We start from the raw sequence: 10,040 nt of genomic DNA, 5'->3' as shown, positions 1-10,040 counted from the left end.
AGCCCTGGCTGGGCTGCAGGTCAGCTCAGTAGTGACAGCGGCTTCCGAGGCCCCGCACAGTGTGAGATGGGAGCCTGCAGGACAGTATGCCCTGTCCTCTTCCCACGCCGGGGCCTACATGTACAGCGCTGTCTCCACAGGCCGGAGCCCTCTGTCCTCCACAACTACCCCGGTCTCGTTGTCTTCCTCTTGCACCTGGCCATGAGGTGAGTGGCTTCCTCCGTCGTGTGTCGCTACAGGTCCACAGCAGTGGGGTCGCGCAGCCAGGGACTGAAACCAAAAAACTATGAGCCAAAATAAACCTTGCCTCTGTCCTACTCCTTTTGGCTTTAAGGATTGAACCCAGGGCCTTTGCATTGTGTTACATCCCCAGCCCTTCATCGTCCTTTATTTTAAGAGAGGTTGTACTTTCCCATCACAAGGACACAATACCCGACACCTACGATTTAAAGGAGGAGAAGGGTTTCTAGTGGGTTCAGTCCATGGTCACCTGGCCCCAAAGCAGAAATGGCACCGTGCAGGGGCTCACTTCATGGTAGGCAGGAAGCAGAGGGAGAACAAAACAGCTGGGACAAGAATGAACCCTTCCAGGTCACCCCCACCCAATGACCACCTCCAACCAGGCCCCGCCTCCTGATAGCACACTTAGCTGCTGAACCTATTGTGGGTGAATCCATTGATGAGTCCAACGCCCCCACGATTCAATCACCTTCCATCACATGAGAATTTAGGGGGACATTTTAGATATAAAGCATGAAGTCATCAAGTTGCCCAGGCTGGGCTTAAGCTTGTGATCCTCCTGCCTCAGCCTCCTGGAGTGCTGGGGTTACAAGTGTGCACCACCATGCCTGGTTTCAGCCTTCCCTCTTTGTAAGTGAATCTGCCATTGGTATTTGTTATAATGATGGAACGCTAAGAGAAGCCTGGTCTCGTGTGGCATCACTAGCTCCCACAAACCCACCCACCCTCAAATCCAGGAGCTCCTGGCCCCTGTGGAGGAATGGCGGCCCACCCCAGTTGACCTCTGTCCGGTGCCAGGCTCGACTCAGCCTTTGCATGGACATGCGCCCACACACTCACAATGGCCAAGGCTCATGGTGCCCACCATGAGCCGGCCCCTAGGCTTGGGGTCAGAGCCCACACAGATCAAAACCCACCAGAATCCTGTGGGTATAACTCTTGGAGCAGCCAGGAAGCAGCAGAACTGATATCTGAGTCGGAAGTCCAGCTCCTGAGACTGGACAGCACCTCAGTCTCCTGACCTATAACGTGCGGGAGGAGCGGTCACTGAAACACTGCCAGGGTGGGTTCTGCCGGAAGAAACAGGGTCATGTTCCCCAAAGTCTCATTGCCTCTCTATCCATCACCAACACGCAGCCTGGCTCGAGTCTCCCGTTTACAGACCTTTGCTAATCTACATTGTGGGTTTATCAGCGCTGAGCTCAGAACAAAGTGCCTCTAAACCGTACTTTCTCTTCAGGCAGGTCTCAGTGTTCCTGTGCCTGAGACACTGGACACCGCCCTGCACAGCGGACCCTGGCAACAGCAAATCAGCAGCACACACACAAACACCCACCGGGCTGGGGAAGGACTCTTGTGAACACCTGAGCTCGGGCAGGAATCCGTGTGGGGACTCAAATGTATCAGCCCCTGCACAGGTCTGGGAATGGCAGTAAAGGCTCCAAGCATCCTGATTTTGAGGTTACAGCTACATCTTAGCAAGGAGGCAAATTCCCAAACAGGGCACCTGTGAAGGACGCTGCAGACTCCACCCTCTCCACCTTCAGACAGGAGGAGGTGGGGTGCAGGGAGGGAGTACCCAGAGCAGGAGCCCCTTCTCACCTGACGGGAAGTGTCAGGGAGAGCACATGTCACTCCGGGTCTCTCCTGCTTGTTGGGACACCCTGCCTCGGGCGCCACCCCCCATCCTCCTGGGCCCCAGCTTAGCCCGGCCACCACCTGCCCTGTGCCGGAGGGGGCCAGTTCAGGTGCCACTTCCCACCCCACAGGACATGAAGCCTGGGTGGAAAATGGGAAGGAGATGCCTCTTGGCAACTACAGGACTCAGCTGTTCCCTGCGGACCTCACACCAGCTGCGGTCGGGGACAGTGACAGTGACAGTGACCTCTTTGTCAGAACAGGACAGAACCAGCCACAGGGAGCTCCAGCTCCCCAAAACTGGAACCCAGTTTGGGGAAGATGCTTAGCTTCTGATGAGAGGATACACGAGTTGAAGGCCTCGTGGCTCCTTTAGATTAACAAAACCCTGAATGTCGGGCCCTTGCAGCCCTGGCCTGGCCTGGCCTTGGAAGGATCTGTGCCTCACTACAGGCCCCGTGAGAGGTCCACGCTCCCCAGATCCCGCCAGAGGGCAGCCGGAAGCAGGGCCGGGCCGTGGCCATCCTGGAAGTCCGTGCCGAGGAAACTTTCCAGAGGACAAAGGAGGCAGGGAGTTGGCTCTGCTCTGGAAAGGCCACGCGGCCCAAGGCCCAAGGACAGGAGGGAACCGCAGGGGCCTTCGTGAAGCCCAGCAGAGAGAGCCCTGGAATTCAGAAGAGGAACCAACTGCCCAAAGGGCGGGGAAGGGCCTCTCCCTCCCTCACAGGCCATGACGGTGCTCTCGGGGCCCCAGGGAGACAGACTGACTGTGCCAGATGGTGCGGGCCCCATTCCGTAAAGGAACCAGTCACGGTCCCCCTGGGACTCTGGGTCGGCTGCCCTTCACGTCCAGGAGCCCACACCCTCCCGGGCCGCTGTAATTATAACACACTCAGCAATTCCGCAGGGTCAGCGCCGGTGTCAGGCAACTGCTCACTGCCCCTCACCCTCTGGGCCGTGTCTCTGCCGTCCTCCCCAGTCCCCTCGGAGGCCCTCTGCCCATAGATGGAGAGGAGATGCTGCTGGCTTTGCAAACCCCCGACCCGTGGCGTCCTGCTGGGCACAGGGACCGGGCCTGCTCCCCAGGCTGTGGAGGTGGAGCCGGGAAGCCCAGCCAAGCCCAGGCAGCTCAAGTGGCCACCGACGGGGTAATTACAGCCCTGTGCCCGAGAGGGAGCCTTAATGCAGTTTCCAGGAAGCCGCCACACAAAGAACGTCACTTTAGAGAATAAGAGGAAAATCGCCCTATTCCGCCGGCCAAGGACCTGGAGGGCCCTTCCGGGAGGGTTTGGACGGACTGTGCAACTGGGGCGTGGGCCGTGTCATCTCCCTGCCCCACACCAGGCCCTTGGAAATCTGGCAGTGCCTGGCACTGTGGGGCTTCCTGTGGAGCTGTGGCAGGTGCTCATGCTCCATCCCTGACCACCCCAGGCCACTCTGCATCCCCCAGCCTGGCCCCAAGGGGCTGCTGGCCTTGGGTAGAGGAGACAGAGGGTGGCGGCTGGGTTAGGGTCTGAACATCCTCATCCAAGCTCCAAGGAGATGGCACCAGGAGTGGGGCCCCAGGGAGTCACATGACAAGGTCACGAGGGTGCAGCCCTCAGGAGTGGGTAAGCACCCTGAACAAAGGGACCGCAGAGGGCTTCCAGCCACCATTATGTGAGGACACGGGAAAGCCGTACCACCTCCACCCTGGACCCGCAGCCCCCAGAACACAAGGGATAAAGTCTGGGGTGGATAAGTTCCTGGTTCTTGGCGTTTGGCTGCAGCAGCCTGATGGATCGGAACGGTGGGTAACTAGGACTCAAGCCCTCATGTTGTTTCTGGGACAGCTGTCACTGTCCCTCAGCTCTTGGACAGGATGTGGACCCAGACAGGCCCCACTGGGCATGTGGGGGCCCTGGAGCTCCTATTCCTGGAGTTCAGCCGCCTGTGACTCAGGCCAACGCCATACCTGTCAGAGCACGATGTGACTCATGGGGTCACCAACCAGGCCTCCTCGCACCTGTTCCTGACCCAGCTGGGGCCTCCCACGGGCCGGCCCGAGCCAGCTGCCCACCCTGCTCCCCACACACCCACCCGCACCTGCTCCCTCCCTCCTCTTCCACCTCCTCGTCTACCTCCTGCTCCGTTCCCCCACCTGTCCCTCCCTGCCCACAGCCTCACCGTCCTGAGGGACCCCCTCTGCATTGATGAAGGTGATCCCAGAAGGACCTCCAGGCTGCACCCCAGAGAGAGAGGCGGGCCCAGGCCGGCGCCAGGCAGGCTGGCTGAGCCCACAGGGCAGCTACACCCCGGTCCTGTCCGGAGAGGGGCAGCACATTCCCAGGGTGACCTTCGTCCCTCACCCACGAGGCTTGGTCAGGTGTCTGCCATGCATCTGTGAGATTTGATTTCATGGGAACAAGGGAAGTTCCCGCTGTAAGTTCTCTTGAGCACAACTGACATCAGCGTGTAGCGTAACATCCTTTATCTTTGGAAGTGACAATCGTAGGCTTACGGGAACATGTCGTATCCAGACAAATAGATCTGAGAACAGAGTCCCGGGGCGGGACTCTTTTTCCTGGGAGAAATATTAGCAGAAAGAGTTTGCATTGATCAGGAGTCACTGGAGACGGCTCTGTATGTGACTTTCTCCGGGTGAATATTGACCTTCGGTTCTGACGGTAACTGCGGGGCATCCAGCCTCCCGTCCCCGAGTTGTGCTGACACGCACTGTGCCCCCGGGTGGGTGGCGGGGCTCAGGGGTTGCGTGGAGACAGAGCTGCAGCCCATTCCCAGCCCTGCCGAGGATGGAATAAGTGTGCTTGAAGCAAAAGGGGTATTTTGAGGATATTAGTGGCAATAATTTTTTTTTTAATTTGAGCATTTGCTGCATTTTTTATCACACCTCACCTACAAGTACAGCGCTTTTGGAAGAAAGCTGCCCAGACTCAAACTGCCAAGTGGGCAGACTCTGGCTACTGTACTTGCTCTGTAACCCTGAGCCCAGCCCTTCTCCAGCAGACTGGGCCAGCTGGACATGGGCCCAAGCGGCTGATCACAAGCTTGCTACAGCGGCCTCTGAGGGCAGGGCCTTTGCTCAAAGAAAGGGGTTAGCAAGCAGCCCACGACCAAGACCCCGAGCGGTGAGAACAGAAACCTGGAAGTTGTGTGTTACAGTCTAGTTCTAAAACTTCTCTGAAAGCCCTGCCTTGGAGGGATTGGTCAGAAAGAGCAGGCAGCCAGGGGCATGGCCTGGAAAGGCTCCGCCTCTCTCTCTGCCCCCCACCGCCATGATGTGAGCTGCTTTCTTTCTCCCGTCCTCCCACTGCGCCCTTCCTTCTTTGGAGCCAGCTGCGTGGACTGAGCCAGTGACCCCGGGGACCAAACAAACCTCTCCTGTGAGTCCTGGGTATCGGGAGTTCTGTCCCAGCGACTGGAAAGCGACTAAGTCAACATTTAACAGAAGAAGCCATGAGCTCCACTGGACACACAGCTGGGACAGGGACCTGGAGGCCACTCCAGGGAGGTCACCAGTGAGGTTTAAGTCAGAAAGGTGAGAAATCATGGACCAGGCAGGAGCGTGTGGGACGGCAAGGTCACACGCGATGGCACGTGCACGGAGGTGGTGTGCGTGGGTGAGAGCTGTGTAAGCCTGAGATGCCGGGACTCTGCCAGAGAGACACGAGAAGAGCCGCCTTCACAGCCCCTGCTCTGGACTCCTCCGTTATCTCTTCTTTTTCAGTACTGGATATCGAACCCAGGGTCTTCACATTGAGCTACAGCCCCAGCCCTTTTTTATTTTTTTATTTTGAAACAGGGTCTCACTAAGTCCCTCAGCTATCCAGGATGGGGATCCTCCTACCTCAGCCTCCCAGAGTGCTGAGTTTCCAGGCATAGCCCATCATGCCTGGCTTCCCCTTGTGTTTAACCAACAAGGGCCTCGACTATTTGGAGCTAAAAGATATCTGATGCAGAAAAACAGTGATCCCCACCATTGTGAAGGACTCAAAGGCTGAATAAGGCAAAGTGGCAAGATCCGAGCTGGTGGCTAATGGTTCTGACAAAGCAGAAGACCAGGGAGGCTTTGGCAGGCGTCCCCGGCTGCTGGCCAGAGGTCCCGATGCACACATGTGCTTGACCCATGCAATTTTTAATAGAAGCTAATGAGTCTGGTTCCCTGCTTCCCTTGAAGAGCGAGGAAGGCAGGAAAGCCAAGCTCTGTCCCTAAGAGCAGTTGTCCAAGCAGGAGGCCATCCTCACCCTGTCCTGCGGGCAGGGTCTCTGGGGTCCACACACTGGCCCCACGGCAGTGCAGGGGCCCCCACAGCTGAGCGCACCCTCTCTCCTCGGTCACCACTGGGAAGACCTGGCCAAGACACGGGAGCAAGAACCAGTGCCCTCCTGAGCTTGTGCAAGCTTCCCATCCTCCCTGGGCCGAGCCAAGCAGTTCGCCTTGTTTATTGTTGGATTAGCTGATTGGTGGACTGGTTCGGGTAGTTTCTGTTTTGAGGCAGGGTCTCAGTGGGCAATTCAAGGCTGGCCTTGAGCTCCTGGTGATTGCAGCAGACGTCCCTGCCCAGTACGAGTGGCCCCTGCTTCTCGCCTTCCCTACTTCAGCTATAATCCTTTACGTCAGGAGTCAGACTGAAGCTCTCCGTGACCCAGGCGGGGTGTCAGTGGGCTCACTGGGCGGGCACAGCCCCTCCTGTGGTGCTGCCACGGAAACCGAGGCCATGGTCTGGGAAGTGGCAGGGATCTGCTGAGTTACGTGCCGCTGAGGTCAGCGTGACCCCAATTAAAACCCTGTCCCTTGAATGACAGCTTTTCACTGTCCCCACGGTTGGGTGCTGAGTGCCCCCGGTCCCGGTACTGGTCTGTTCTATCCAAGCAAGATCAGCAGCGCTTCCAGCCCTGCCTGGCTGTCACGCCAGGTGTTGGCAGTAATTCACCCACTGCCTTCAAAGCACACCCTGCTCCTAGTCCTTCCCACGACTGTACTCAGTAAATACTGGGTGTGCTCGGGAGCCTTTGTCTTTGCTGCCATCAGCAGCACTGACCAGGACCCAAACTCAGCTTCTCCACGCTGAGTCTCGGTTCTGTCTATTCTTGAATTCACCTTGTGCTGTGTGGCTCACAGGCCAGGACCCACGGCAGAGGTTCTGATAATGTCCCCTTCCCCGTTCCCTATAGGTGATCCTCCTGCCTCAGCCTCCTGAGTGCTGGGATTACAGGCCTGTGCCACCACGGCAAGCTTCCTGATGATTTAGTAATTGGAGACAAATCCCTGTGACACTGTGATTGTAACTTGGGATCCAGGCAGTTAGCCATGGTTAAACTCGCCCCTGCCCTGGTGCTTTCTGTCTCTGAGAAACAAGGAGTGTGGTGCAGGAAGACTCCCCCAGCCCCCCTGACAAGGCCAGCCCCAGAGTCCCAACCCGGGTTCCGGTTCTATAATGAGCTGCCTGTGCCCACGGATCAATAGGAACAAAAACCTCCTTAAACCAACCAGGCTAAGTTTATCTCCTCCTCTGGCCCCTGGACTTCCCGTGTCCCCACCGCGTCCTCCTCAGGGAGAGCACTGGGTAGAGCCCTCCCTTCCATCCCACCAGGGCCCTGAGTCTTACTCCCATCACTGCCTTTGGTGCCGGCCTCTCAGCCCCTGGCACCAGACTCCTCCACTGACAATGTCCTGTCCAGTAACACCGCCCCCCAATGTCCCAGTCTGTTTCCTGTGCAACCCTGGTCAAGGGCTTCCCCTGCCCCTGGGGCCCCCGTCCTGGAGCTGCAGAGGGACAGCCCAGCTTTGTCCTCCCTGTCCCCTGTCCCCCAGGTGCAGGCCTCCTCCTCCCCACAGGCCCTCCGACCTCGGCCAGGGCGCCACAGGTGCCAGCTCCAGGACACACCTCCGTGTGCCCCTGACTTCTGCTTTCCAAGCTTATGAGCACCTTCAGTGCCAAGGACCCTCCTGCCCTCCCTCCAAGTGACAGCTCGAGACTTGGCAGTGTAACCAAAGCGTGTTGGAACATCCCCCGGAGTCCCCGAAGTCCCAGAAGTTGCCCATCATGGAGTCCTGAGCCACTCCCGTATCCGGGACACCATCCCTCCCCTTCTGTCCTTCTGTCCTTCCTGCTTGGAGTTTAAACCAAGGCTTGGCCTTGTGTGCATCCACCAGAGACGATCCCAGAGCCATCCTCCCGGAGGCCTGGCCACCAGAATCCTTGACTCACCCTGGGACAAGTGGCAAAGCCAGTCGCGCTATTTCGGGTGCTGTCTGATGTCCAGTCCTTTGGGCATCTCTCACCAGCCGCGGGGACTACGCCCTCCCCTGTCCCTGAATCCACAGCAGCTGCCCTCGAGCGAGGGAGACAATGTCCGCTCCTGAGTCACAGCAACCTGGTGCTGGGGGCGGACAGGGGCAGAGGGTGGCGTTGGCGTTGGGCTGATCCCCAGAGATGTCCCCACAGCCCATCAGCCCCAGGCTCCCCAAGAGATCTGTGTGTCCCAGCCAGACCCTCCTGGGGGCCTGCAAAATGCCTTTTTGTTTGGTTTTGCGTACTGAGTTCAGATCCCGGTGCATTCCACCACTGAGCTACACCCGAGCCCTTCTATTATATCTTGAGGGAGAGCCTCTCTGTGTGGCCCAGGCTGTCCTTGAACTTATTATCCTCCTGCCTCAGCCTCCACAGTAGCTGGGCTGCCTGGTGTGCACCTCTGTGCCCCGCTTTATCTTTTTGGGAAACGGCCAATCCATCCCTCTCTTTTTCCCGAATGACATCTGTCCCCGGCTCCTACTGTGCCCCAGGGATAGAATCGGTCAGTTCTGAGAATCAACTCTGCCCCTCCCCATGGATCCCAAGAAAGGGGAAGTCCTTCCACAGGTTTCAGACCGGAAGGAGAGGACACTGTGGAGGGACGATGCCACCTTCAGATGAACAGGAGGGCGCCGGTGGGGGACAGAGCACGGAGCAGCGAGCAGCAGGCATGGCGGTGGGGGCCTGGGCTCCTGTGGGCGGCTGGTCCTTGGGCCCCGGCGCTCTGGGGCTTGCTGCCCCGAGGAGGTCTGTACAGCCTGTGGGGCTGGGCAAAGCCCTGCAGCCCCGATAGTGGCACGTCGGGGGTCAAAGCCTGTGGGAAGGGGCAGCAGGAGGGTGAGCCGGGCCCCAGCCCTGTGCTGAAGGGGTGAGTGTGCAACCCGAACGGTCCTCTGGGGAGCCCTGGCCCCTACACGAGTGGGCTGGGAGACAGCGAGGGTACGGAGGTCACGAGGCTGGGTGAGGAGCCGGGGGCGGCCTCCAGAGCGTCCTATGCACTTCTCGAGCACCCCGGGGACACAGTGAGGGGCCACTTTGTACCCAGACACGGATCTGGGGCCTCTAACCTGAGGTTCCACCTGAAGAACCAAGGGAAGTGAGCCCCAGGCTGTGGGGCTGTTGCAGCCCTGAGCAGACCATGCTGTGCTGGGAAGACAGGGCCAGGTCAGGATGCACCCAGGCCACACAGGAGGGGCTGCAGGGCCAACACCCTCCCGGGCCCCAGCCACTCAAAAGGCAGCGCCTGCACTCGTGAGCACCTGTGTGCGTGAGTGACGTGTGGTCCCAGGCCCTGGTGTGACCCAGCACAGCTGTGCCATCTCCTCAGAGCTCCTCACCCCTGCCGAGCAGCCCCCAAGTACCTGCTGCTCCTGGAAGGGGCTCCAGGGTGGCCAGCTGGAGACAGCGGGACGTGGCACTCCTGGTGGGGAGCCCCCAGCTGGGCACACCTGCACCCAGACCCTGGCTCCCTGTGACTCCACAGAGAGCTGCAGAACAGAGAGCTCCGGGTCGGACACCGCATCCCTGCTCCAGCCTGGGCCACAGAAGACAGCACCCAGGCTCGCTCCAGAAACGAGAGAGGGACCTGTGTGGCCCCACCCTAGGTCCTGTCCCCAAGCCTCGGCTTCTCACAGTAGCACAGTGCCAGTCACTGTGGGGAGGGGATGCACAACTAATGACTAAAGGTGTAAAAGCAAACACTCAGAGCCTGGCTAACACTTCACAGACCACCGCCGAGCCAGCTCACTCACTGCTGTGGTTGTGCAGTGCAGCCAGGGCAGGGGGTCACAGAGGGGGGGTACAGGGCTCTCCTTTCCCACACTAACCCCTCATCCCGCCTACGGCACACAGTGCCTCCCGAAGCTC

Source organism: Fukomys damarensis, unplaced genomic scaffold (genome assembly GCF_012274545.1).
Source record: "Fukomys damarensis isolate Sample0158 unplaced genomic scaffold, DMR_v1.0_HiC HiC_scaffold_24, whole genome shotgun sequence".
In the NCBI taxonomy this organism is placed as follows: Eukaryota; Metazoa; Chordata; class Mammalia; order Rodentia; family Bathyergidae; genus Fukomys; species Fukomys damarensis.
Note: the sequence above shows the minus strand (reverse complement) of the source record.